The sequence below is a fragment of the Rhinolophus sinicus genome, linkage group LG11 (genome assembly GCF_036562045.2).
Source record: "Rhinolophus sinicus isolate RSC01 linkage group LG11, ASM3656204v1, whole genome shotgun sequence".
Classification (NCBI taxonomy): domain Eukaryota; kingdom Metazoa; phylum Chordata; class Mammalia; order Chiroptera; family Rhinolophidae; genus Rhinolophus; species Rhinolophus sinicus.
In genome coordinates this window covers 31,314,380-31,326,816 of record NC_133760.1, presented here as the reverse complement: position 1 = coordinate 31,326,816, position 12,437 = coordinate 31,314,380, and the positions used below count along the sequence as shown (strand labels likewise).

The following is a 12,437-nucleotide window of genomic DNA, read 5'->3' as shown; positions in this document are numbered from 1 at the left end:
ATTGCATCAGACCTAAAATACAAACTAATTTTTCTGAATGTAACCCTAGTTACCCACATTGTCTTAGGAGCAGTTTTTTATTCTAAGAAATACAGTGTGAAAATAGAGCCACAGATTTTGATATGTTGTTTTCATTTTTACTGAATTAAAAATACTTTGTAATTTCTGTTTCATTTCTTTCTTTCCACAGATTTTTCCCTTACTGACTTCTAATTTAATTCCAGTGTGGTCAAAGAACATACGTTGTGCAATTTGAATGCTTTTTAATTTTTTTTAAAGACTTTTATGGCCCCCAGAATGATCTATCTTATATAGACTGTAGGCATGTGAAAAAAGTATATTCTGCTGTTGTTGGGTAGAGTATTCTGTGAATATCAATTAAATCAAGTCGCCTAATAGTGTTTTTCATGTCTTCTATGTCTTTACTAGTTTTCTGTCTACTTGTTCTATCAACTTTTGAGATGGGTGGAAATACTAGCATGCAGTCATGGATTTGTTTATTTCTCTTTATAATTCTTTTCATGAATTCTGAAGCTCTGTTATTAGGTGCATAAATGTTTATAACTTTTACATCCTTTTGATGAATCAACCCTTTTATCATTATGAAATGACTTTTTTTGAAATCTCTGACAAGCTTCTTTGTTCTGAAGTCACATTGTCTGATATTAATATAGCTGCTTCTACTTTCTTTCAATTTATGTTAGTACAGAATAGCTTTTACTATCCATTTTGCCTTTAATCTTTAAAAAAAAATTGCAGCAGCATAGAGTTTTGTGTTGCCCTTTTTGCTCCTAATGTGATAATTTCTGCCTTTTCATTGTTTTTTTCAGATCATTTACATTTAATGTGATTATTGATATAATTGTATTTGAATCTATCATTTTGCTATTTGTTTTCTGTATGTCCCTTCTGTTCTATGTTCTCTTTATCTTCTTTTTCTGCTCTCTTTTAGATTAATATTTTTGTGATTCCCCTTTGTCTTATTAGCTATAACTTATTGGTCATATTGGTTACTTTGGGGTTTATATTATACATCATTAGTATGTCATAGTCTACCTTCTAGTGATCTTATACACTTATAGTATAAGAATATTACAATAGTATTCTTTGATTTCTCCTTCCTCTCCTGGCCTTTAAGCTATTGTTGTCATATATTTCATTTTTATATTGTTAAAATTCCTATAATAATTGCTATTAGTTATGCTTCAAACAGACAGTTATCTTTTAAAAAGATTTAAATTAAAAAAGAAAAAAACTTCTTTATATTTACCTTTGTAGTTTTTATTTCCAGTGCTCTTTCTTCCTTTGTGTACATCCATTTCCTTCTGGTATCATTTTCATTCTGTTTGAGGCACTTACTTTACCATTTCTTTTAGTGCAAGTCTACTGGTGGAGATTAATTATTTTAGTTTTTGATGTCTGGAGAAGGTCCTTATTTCATCTTTATTCTTCTATTTTCACTGTTTGTTTTTTTTTTGCCTCAAATCGTACTTTAAAGAAGTCGTTATACTACTTTCTAGTTTACACTGTTTCCAGTTAGAAATCTGCTGTCTTTGTCTTTATTCCTCTGTACATAATGTATCTCTATTTCCCCCCTCTGGCTGTTTTTCACACTTTGCTCTTTAGCACTGATTTTAAGTAGTTTGATTATGATGTGCCTTAGTTTTCATGTTTTTTTGTGCTTGGGGTTCATCGAACTTACTGGATTTTTTTTTTTTTTTATTCCCAAGGAGTTTATTTGGGTAGATCTGGGGATGGGGAAGGCCCTACATCTAAAAGAAGGTCTTGGACCTTTTGGAAGTGACACTTGGCTTGTACTGGCAATGCAGGACCCAGTGGGCAGTGGGAACTTTGATCTTGGAGTTGTGCAACTGCTTGCCCACTGTAGGCAGCACGTGCTGACCATGATCTCTTCCGCCTTCATGATCTAGATCGAGTGGGTCCAGGCATGGTGCTGGGCACCCATGTCTTGATAGCACTGGGTGAAAGTGCCTGTGGTGGTCAGGTCCTGGTTTACATGGTACATGTGGGTGCCATTGTGATAGCTGCATTGCACCCATATGCCAAAGTTTTTCACCTGCAGGGGGGATTTCTTGAACACCTGCCCACAGTAGACACTGTAGACTGAAGACTTCTTCAGCTGAGATACAAAGTACCAGAAGCAGGACTTGGTGACAACATGATTAGGTGCGAAGATTTGCATATGATGAGTGGCATGTGGGAGTGGGCAGGCAAAGCCCCACTGCCTTGTACTTTCACAGTGTAAAAGAATGAAAGCCTAGGCTTTTATGGTAATCTTTCCACGCTTGCCACCACCCACAAAACAATTTATAGTTTTGATCAAATTTGAAAAATTTCAGCCATTATTTCTTCAAATATTTGTTGCCTGCTCCTCCTTTTTGGGATGTCAGCTACATTATATTTGGTCATTTGAAGTTGTCCCATGGTTCATTGATGCTTCATTTCATTTTGGATAGTTTGTATTGTTACATCTTGTAGTTTACTATCTTTTCTTATGCTTTGTCTAATTTCCTATTAAAACCATGTAGTATATTTTTCATCTCATACATTTTAGTTTTTATCTCTAGAAGTTCAATTGTATCTTCTTTTTTGTATCTTCCATGTGTCCATTTAACATGTTCAATCTTTTCCTCTAACATTTTCCTCTTAAAATTCTGTGAGTTTTTGAAGCTATATTGTGTTAGGAGCATACAAGTTAATACTTTGTGTGTGTGTGAGTGTGTGTGTGTGTGTATGTGTGTGTACACACACATACATACACTTACACATATATACATATATAATTTTCCTGTGGATTTTTCTTTTTTATTCCTTTTAAAGTATTTTGCTTTAATTTTTACTTTGACACTAAGATTACTAAAAACCACTAAAATTTAATTAGTTTTACTGGTTTCTTTGCTTTACCAGTTTTCTTCTGGTTAGTGTTTGCCTGGCAATTTGCTTCCCATATTTTTATCTCAATTTTTCAAGGTCCTTATTTTTTTGGTGTATCTCTTGTAGGCACCAGAGAGTTGAATTTTATTTTGTTGAAGCCTATCAATCTTTGATTTAGAAAGTTTAATTTGTTTACAGAGTTTTGCTCTTAGTTATCACAAAGAATCATGCAGAGATTTATAAAAATAGTTAACATGGGGGGAAGCACAGATGTTTAAGAACTCTTACAAAGGCCTTGGATCTGGGTCCCAATTTAATGGTTTCTGAATTTGTTCCTTGAAAAGAGGCTGGAATTCCAGTGGCTCTCATCAAATCATCTTCTTGGCATATAGTTCTAAAAATACTGATAGAGAAAAATGACCTTAACTCTCCTAATGTGGGAGATTATGCTCAAAGTACTGTCCTGGCCTCCTGTCCCACTTTAGAACGTGTCTTTTTAAAGCATTTATGCGCAATATTATTTTGTATCGTGCTTGAGAGTTAATTTTAAGGAATGTCAATCTTTTTAAAAAACTATATCTTAGTGTGTAGATTTTCTAATAGTTTTCATATTTTTTAGTTTATGAAGTTGCTCCTTTGGCCATTCCTTTTAAGATGGTCATACACTAAGTTTACTTGGTCACTGTTGAGGTGATTTTTAAAAAATTTTTTAATAGACTATATAGTGGTCAGGCTCATTTATAATGACTACAAGGTAACATGCCTATTACATAAAAATAAAATAATTGTTTTTGTGAAATGAATTGGAAGATGTGGCATAATTAGACAGTGGGCATTTGTATTCTCCTATTATCGCTTTAGAGCTGCAAAAATATGGAAGTAATTTATTTCATCTTGGTAATGCTCCTTCTTTCTGGTCCAACAATTTATCAGAAATGTTAATCCAGCAAGCAGTAAGTGGGGGAGGAGGTGAAGAGAAGAGAGGGGGATTTAAAATTAGCCTGGAAATATTGCACATCTCATTAAAAATGTAATCATGCGTAAAATGAGATCAATGAAAATTTATCTAAAAGTGCAAGAAAAAGGCATTTTCTAGTATGATACTGGATTTAATAGACTGGATTTTAATTTAGTCAATTTGCTACAAAAAAAAAATCTCTCCAGGCTAAATAAAACAGTTTTCCCTCCCAGTTATTGTACAGACAGCTAATTTCAGACCCTTTCCTTCTGATATTCAATCTTATCTCTTGCTGGATATGGGTTTCAGTATATTGCAGAATTTGTTTTCTTTACATTTTCCATTACTTCTTTCATTTGCATGATAAATGATTAAAAGTAGAAACAGGAAAAAACCCCATGCAGAACATTTCTTTATTAATTTTGTTTAAATTACAGTAACTTTCTTATTCATTCTCACCCTCCCCATTTCACAACCAGTGTATCTGAGAATTATTTTAATATTTTGTTGTATAGCTAGAGAAGTGGGTTACACATTTTTTACCTTGCACTTTCTTCAAATAACATTTTATTTCATTCTTACAGTTTTTGTTCTTTGTAGTTTACATTTCGTTTTCTGTCTTGCACTGTTAATGATACTGATAAGTTCCTCTAAGAGACCTTTGTGTTTAAAGCTGAGTCTAAGATCCTGGGTTTCAGTTGTGTTGACATTGATGAACTTAAGGGCTTTGAAGATTTATTTTATAGTTGATATCATCACAATTCTTAAACAGTAAGTAGGGTTTGTAAAATTCGGCTTCATTTATGTTTTCTGCCTCTTTGCTGTTAGGTGTTTTCCAGTCTGATAATTTAGAAATGTGAAATGATGTAACTAGCTAATTAAACACATTCATGAAAATCATCTAATGCCTCCCTATCCCCCAGGGATGAAAAGAAGCTAGCTTTAGCAATAAAAACTTGCCTGGGCAAAATTTTCCTGAGCAAAAATAAAATTATTGCACAAACTGAATGAATGTTTTCTGCAAAATTTATCTGTAAGAGAGGAATCCTATATCATCATTTTAGGATCATTCACATAAATAACTTTTTTTTTTCCCTGTTACACAAATTTTAGGTTAATACTTTCCTGTTTTTTTAAAAAAATGTAAAGAGTACAGTTAATTGAAAATTCCCTTGATCATTTTTCCTATCCTACTCCATTCTCTAAAAGTAACACACTGGTTAGTAGCTATCCTTCCTGATGTTTTTCCTTGTAAAATAGATATGTACCTGTAGAAATATGTTAGTTTTAATTTTTGTTAAATTATTCTAATGTAAAAGTTTGTATCCCATTTTAATTTTTCTGCATTTTTCTTATTTAACATTATGTTTTTGAAATTTTTCTATTTTGATACATATAAGTCTACTTTTTCCTATTGAACTGTTGCATAGTATTCTATAACATGAGCTAGAAAGATCTGGAAAGAATCTAAGCATCCACCAATAGAAGAATGTTCACCATGATAGACAATGGTGCTATAATAACCTTTGTATATACCTCTGTGCATAGTGAAAATATTTCTTTGGGGAAGATACCATGGAATAGGAAAGCGGGGTCAATAAGTGCACTTAAATTTTCCTCTGAGTACGTTTTTACCTAAATCCCACAGGTTTTACAATGCTCTTATTGTCATTCATTTCTAAATAGTTTGTAAGTTCTATATTGATTTTTCTCTTAAACATAAGTTATTGTCATGGGAGTTTTAAAGTTTCTAAGTCATAGATTTTTCTGGCTATCTTTTTGATGATGAATCCAATTTTATTTCATTGCGATCAATCAGTATGGCTTATATGATTTCTGCTTTATGGGAGTCAATAAGATTTTTCGTCATGACCTAATATGTGATCAATTTTCTTTTGTGAGTATCTCTGACTGAGAAGAATGATCTTTATTATGTTCAATGTTCTATTTTATATCTCAGATCAAACTTGTTAATTAGCTTATTCAAATATTTTATATTACTTTTTGTCCATCTATTTTATCTGCTGATTCCTAAAAGCTGTGTTATTAGATACGCCCAAAAGTTCATGAGTTACATTTTCTTGGCAAATACACCTTTTTGTCCTTTTCATGCATTTGCCTAAAATTCTCTTTTTCTGATACTAAGAATTGTTTAGTGTATCTTCTCTTATATTGTTATCTCCACTTTCTGTGTTATTTTAGTTATGCCTTTTAAATATAGCCTATGGGTTTTCTATTGCAACATGAAAGTTCGATTTTTAATAGATAATTGATCCTTCACCCAAATTAAAATTAGCATTGTGTTTGGACTTATTCATATCTTATTTATATTTTCTATTAATTTTTTCTGTTATACTATGCCTTCTTCCTTTCTCCCCCCACCCACCCTTCTGCCTAATTTTGGTTGATAGTATTATTTTATTCCATTTTTTTCCTCCAGTGGTAGTTTGTAAGTTATATACCTCTTATTTCTATTCTTCTAGTAATAATACTCATGATTTTAACATACATATTGATTGTATATCTTCCATCACTGTGTAGACCTTGTCCCATTATAAAGTGAAAACCTTGATGTATTTTTATTTCTGTCACTTTCTACATTCTGACACTTCTCAAGTCTTTAGTTTTAAAATGTTAAAAGAATTCTTTCTGTTTAAATTTAATTGGTTTTACTGGTTTCTTTGCTCACCCTTGCTTTTATATCCTCTCTTGTTCTCGCTCTCGCGCGCGCTCTCTTTTCTGAGTACATTCTCGAGAAATTCCTCTTACAGAAAGTTTGTATATGAATGTTTGCATACCTGAAAATGTCCTTATTTTGAAAAATAATGAGAACTTCTGTAGAATTTTGGGCTCTAATCTTTTTCACTTAGAATATTAGTGATTTTACTCCATTAGAAATCTGAAGTCAATGTTATTCTTATTTCCTTTAAGTCCTATGTTCTTATGTTTTTTCTGTTTAGAACATTTCAAAAAATTTTAAATTATAGATAATACTTTTACCTACTTCACAAATAAAAATAATAAAAAGTTACATTCAGAATTCTTGCTTCCACCCCTCTTCCCTCCTTTCTGCTCTCCTCTCCATAGGTAACAATTTCTATTAGATTTCCGTTTATCTTTTCTGTATATCTTTATTCAAAGGAAAGCAAATGCATATTTCTATTACTCTCTCTTTGTTACAGAAAAAGTAGCTTACTACATAATTTGCTTTGCATCTTGCTGTTTTCCAACAATATACATCCTGGAGATAGTTCCACATCAGTAAGTAGAGATATTCCTGACCCTTTTATTCAATTGCATGGTATTTAATTGGGTGGATGTATCCATAGTTTCTTCACCCAATACCCTAAAATGGACTGCTGGATCATTTTCAATTTTTGCTATCACAAATAATGAATGTAATAACCTTCTGTAATGAATAACCTTCTACATATGCCATTTTATATAGTATGTGATGATATATCTGTGGGGTAGATTCTCAGATGTAGGATTGTTAGGTCAAAGGGTAAATGCATCTGTATTTTTTATAAAGATAGCCAGATTTTCTCCCCGTGTATCTCTTTTTTTTTCTTCTCACTAGCAATATGCCCTTCATGACTATTTCCCTCCAGCCTTAAGAGTGTTGTCAAAATTTAAATTTTTGCCAAACTGATAGGCGATAAATGGTATCTCAGTGTAGTTTTGATTTACCTTTATTTTATTAAGGAAAGTTGAGACTTTTTTATAAGCATAATGACTATTTGTATGCGTGGATTTTGTTTTTGTTTTTTGTTTTTGTTGAGTGTCTATGCCTTTTGTTCATTTTTATTTTGGATTGTTGGTCATATTCTTCCTGAATTCTAGGCAATCTTTATAAATTAGGGAGAACAGTCTTTGTAATGTAAATTATAATTCTCCCCCTCCCTAATTAGTCACTTGACTTTTAATTTTGCCCATAGTGCTTTTTGGTGTGAAGGTTTTGATTTTTTATTCAATCAAATTTACCAATCTTATATTGCTTCTGGATTTTGAAGTCTAACTTATAAAGGACTTTCGCACGCATGTTAAATGTATTTCTAGTACTTTATTATTTAAAAAAAAATAAGTTTAAAGAAACATTTGTGTACTAGCTTCAGGTGTACAAAACTGGGTACTTATCCAAAGAAATCCAAAACACTAATTCAAAAAAAATATGTGCACCCCTATGTTTATTGCAGCGCTCTTCACAATAGCCAAGATATGGAAATAACCGAAATGCCCATCTAGTACTTTTTTTTTTTTTTTAACCTTTAAGCCTTTCATTCTTTTTTATACTTGTATACAATGTGAAGTAGAGAACTGAGTTTATCTTTTTCCCAGACTGTTACCCAGCTGTCTTGATACTTATTAAAATGTCTTTCTTCATCTCAGTAATTTGAGATGTCATTTTATAATATAATAGATTCCTATATACATTTCAATCTCTTGTGGACTTTCTATGCTGTTCCAGTGGCTTGTGTGTCTCTTCAGTCACCATTGTTCACTTTTATCTGGTGCGTTTTGATGGCTAGTAGGTCTGTTCTTCAATCATTTCTCTTCTTTTTCATAGTTTTCTTGGCTATTTAAAATTTTATTTTTCTATATGAATTTTAGGATCAATGTATCTAGTTCTAGAAAAAACACCAGTGGTATTTTATTGTATTGCATTAAATTAACTTAGGGAGAATTGACTTTGAGTCTTCCTTTCTAAGAATATGGTGTCTGTTTTTCACTGCTCTTACCCTTTGGTAATAGTTCAATTTTCTTCCGATCCTTTGGTTTTACACTTTTCTTGTCAAGCGTGTCGCTAGCTATAAGTACAGTTTTGTCTTCCATTGTATCTTCTAACTGTTGTTTTATTATATAAAGGGTATTAATTTCTTTTAAATTAATTTTAAATACCACTATCTTATTGAATTATCTTATATTTTGTAGTGGTTTTTCAGTTGATGTATTCAGTTTAATGGTACAAAATATTATCATCCAAAGATAGAGATTGCTTTGCCTCTTTCCAATCTTATGCTTTCTTTTCTTTCTCTGTTCTGATTGTGTTGGTCCAACACAGTGTTAAATATAGAGATGACTGAGCATCTTCATGCCTAATTTTAGCACGGATGCTTACAGTGTTTCTCCATTACATCGGAAGCTGACCTCTGGGCTGCTGGGCTGCTGATGTGTGTGTGTGTGTGTGTGTGTGTGTGTGTGTGTGTGTGTGTGTGAATGAATGCTTATGCATGCACTTGCCTACCCACATCCCCACAGCTGCCCCAGAGGTCACCTGCAGACAGTTCCTGTCCATACTGCAAACTCCCTGCCTTTCTCTGCTTGAGCACGTTCGCTAGCAGTGGGAGGGTGTTCTTGGCCCTTGTGCAGGCCAGATTGGGTATCCTGTAGAACTGCTCTCCCCAGGAGTGAGCCCCCAACCAGTGAGGTTTGGAAATCGATGGATAAATACTCCGGCTTCTTCACCCTCTCAGGGAACAACTCAGAGGTGTGTTTCACATAGTCTCTCAGGATACTGTACTCCAGGTGTGGAAAAGGAGAGGATTGGGGGTGGCGATAGCTATCTTTGTTGCCCAGCCTTTGGGATCTGGCAGGCACTCTGAATATTCTTTCTGGAGAGAGGCAGCATAGGATGAGATTAGAGGAAGGCAGGGCTCTAACCTTATCCTGAATGGCCCTGAGTGCCCAGCTGTGTTGAGTCTTGGGTAGTCTTCTCTGGAGCAGTCCATCTAAGGACAGAGGAGTAGGGCAGGAATAGAGCCCTAGAGCTGCTCTCAAACCAAGGCATCTTTTGTGGCACATGTTTAGGCAGCGCTCATAATATGAGCAGAACTTTGTTTGGAATCCATTAGGATTTCTTATCTTTGGCATTCTGAAAACTTGCCGTGTGTGTGTGTGTGTGTGTGTGTGTTTCTCCCCCACCCATCCTGCTCTGTTCTTTTCTTCTTTCTCTCCTTTTAGACAAGTTTAGAATTTCTGGATCTAGTCTTTAAATCTCTACTGTTTCTTAATTTCTGTAGCTTTTATGCTGTATTTTGAGAGAATCCTTTAGCTGTATTTTCCCATTTATTTTTAATTTTCAGCTTTGTCCATTTTTGCTTTGTAGATCATGTAGTAAAGTTTTAATTTCAAAGATATTTTGAAAGACTGTTTTTTTTTTTTTTTTTGAAGAGCAGTTTTAGGTTCACAGCAAATTTGAAAGAAGAGTTCAGAGATTTCCCGTGTGTCCCCAACCTCCCACACATGCGTAGCCTCCCCCATTGTCAGCATCACTTCCCAGAGTGGTACCTCTGTTATAATTGAGGAACCTACACTGACACATCACCATCACCCAAAGTCCATCGTTTACATTAGAGTTTTGTAGGTTCATTTGCCTTCTATATATTTCCTTTGGTGAGGTGTTGTATATTTTGGATAACAGCCCTTTATCAAATGTGTTTTGCCAATATTTTCTCCCTCTCTGAGGCTTGTCTTTTTTTTTTTTTTTTGGTATTGTCATTGACAGAGCAGAAGTTTTTAATTTTAATGAAGTTCAGCTTATCAATTATTTCTTTCATGCATCATGTCTTTCGTGTCATATCTAAAAAGCCGTTGCCATACCTAAGGTCATCTAGGCTTTCTCCTATGTTATCTTCTGGAAGTTTTATAATTTCTTCCTTTGTATTTAGGTCTACTATCCATTTTGAGTTAATTTTTGTGAAGAGTTAAGGTCTGTGTCTATATTCAGTTTTTTGCATGTAGGTGTCCAGTTGTTCCAGCATCATTTGTTGAAGCGACTGTCTTTGCTCTATTGTACTGCCTTTGCTCCTTTGTCAAACATCGGTCGACTCTATTTATATGGGTCTATTTTGAGGCTCTCTATTTTGATCCATTGATCTATTTGTCTGAGACAATTTATAAAATTTGTTTACCTTGTCTCTAATTTTGTTTTCCTCGTAATTGCCTAATCTTATTTTATGGATTCAATGTTCTATCATATATATATTTATAAATACATATGTGTATATATGTATGTATATATATGTTTATCATAGCTTTATTGAGATATAATTCATGTACCCCCAAATGCACCCTTTAAAATGTATAATTCAGTGGTTTTTAGTATATTTACTGAGCTGTACAATTATCACCACTGTGCGGGCAGAGCTGACTTCATCTTAAAAAGCTGACTCCATTTAAAAATGAATCCAAGTGAACCCTTGTGCGCCTCCCGCTTTCCCGCCACGTGTACTCTGGAATGCGCAGAGTCTTTGGGTTAATTACAGACTACCACTAACCCTTGCTCCACTGTTCAGCCTTTCCTCTGGGGCAAAGCACCCTCAATGTTTAACTCGCTCTAGAGCCAGAACCCCCTGTACTTTGTCCCTTTGTCCCCCTGGATCACCATTGTATTCCTTTGGAATAATAGGTCCATTACTTAGACAGGTATAAAACAAATGCTCTGTGGGTGGGGAGGTGAACGGTGCAGGGATCCATTTTTGTCCTAATGCTGTCTTTCCATACGTTCCCTATCAAAACTCTTTAAACCAACAAGCTGGACTTGTCCCCACAGTTCTTTGGCCTCTCGGCTCCTTTGGCAATTGTGGGCCACTTTGCATATGATGTCTTTTCACTAAACAACCACTATCTAATTTCAGAACATTTTTATTACTCCAAAAGAAACCTTGTTACCATTACCAGTCACTCCCCATTCTGCCCTCGCCACAGCTCCTGGCAACCAAATCTACTTTCTGTCTCTATAGATTTGCCTATTATGGATTTTTCCATGTAAAAGGGAGCATACAACATTGTGGGTTTTGTGCCTGACTTCTTTCACTTACCATAATGTTTTGAAGGCTCACCCATATTGTAGCATGCATCAGAATTTCATTCCTTTTTACTTTTCATTCCATTCATCAGTTGATGGACATTTGGCTATTATAATAATGTTGCTATGAAAATTCATGTATCAATTTTTGTGTAAACACTTGTTTTCAATTCTCTTGGTTATATACTTCAGAGTGGAATTGCTGGGCCATGCGGTACCTCTATGTTTAACATTTTGAGGAACTGTCAAACTGTTTTTACAGAGTGGTCACAAAATTTTACTATCTCCCAGCAATGTATGAGGGTTTCATTTTCTTCATGTGTCAATTCTTCCTCTGTTTGATATTTTTCTTTTGTTGTTGGTTTTCCTGAAGTGTTTAGTGATTCCTGATTTTATGTTCGTTTATTGGAGATTTCCTGGTTGTTTTTGTTGTACACAATTAAGTTTTAGAATGTTTATTATTCAGCAATAGATAACTGTAATGCATTCATCCTCTTAAACCACAATTAACCAGAATGCTCAGAAAATGGAAATGCACCTTTCTATATGAAAGCAACAATAATAACAAAAAACAAGAACAAAAAACCCCAACCCAATTTGCTTAAATTCTTGTGGTTAAAATTCTTTAAAAAACAAAAAAATACATGATCTTATATTCTTGTTTTAGGAAGTGTATTTATAATGTAATATAATACTGGATTCCTGGGGATTTTAAATATCAAATGTTGTCAGATCTGTGAGTATTGGTGGTGCAGGTTGAAGACTTACTTTTTTTTT

At 33.9% G+C, this 12,437-nt stretch overlaps 1 pseudogene; it reads right to left on the bottom strand.

The window, feature by feature from the left end:
• Positions 1–1,772: 1,772 nt before the first annotated feature.
• Positions 1,773–8,686, bottom strand: LOC109459229 (large ribosomal subunit protein eL20; annotated as a pseudogene).
• Between the last annotated feature and the right edge of the window lie 3,751 nt (positions 8,687–12,437).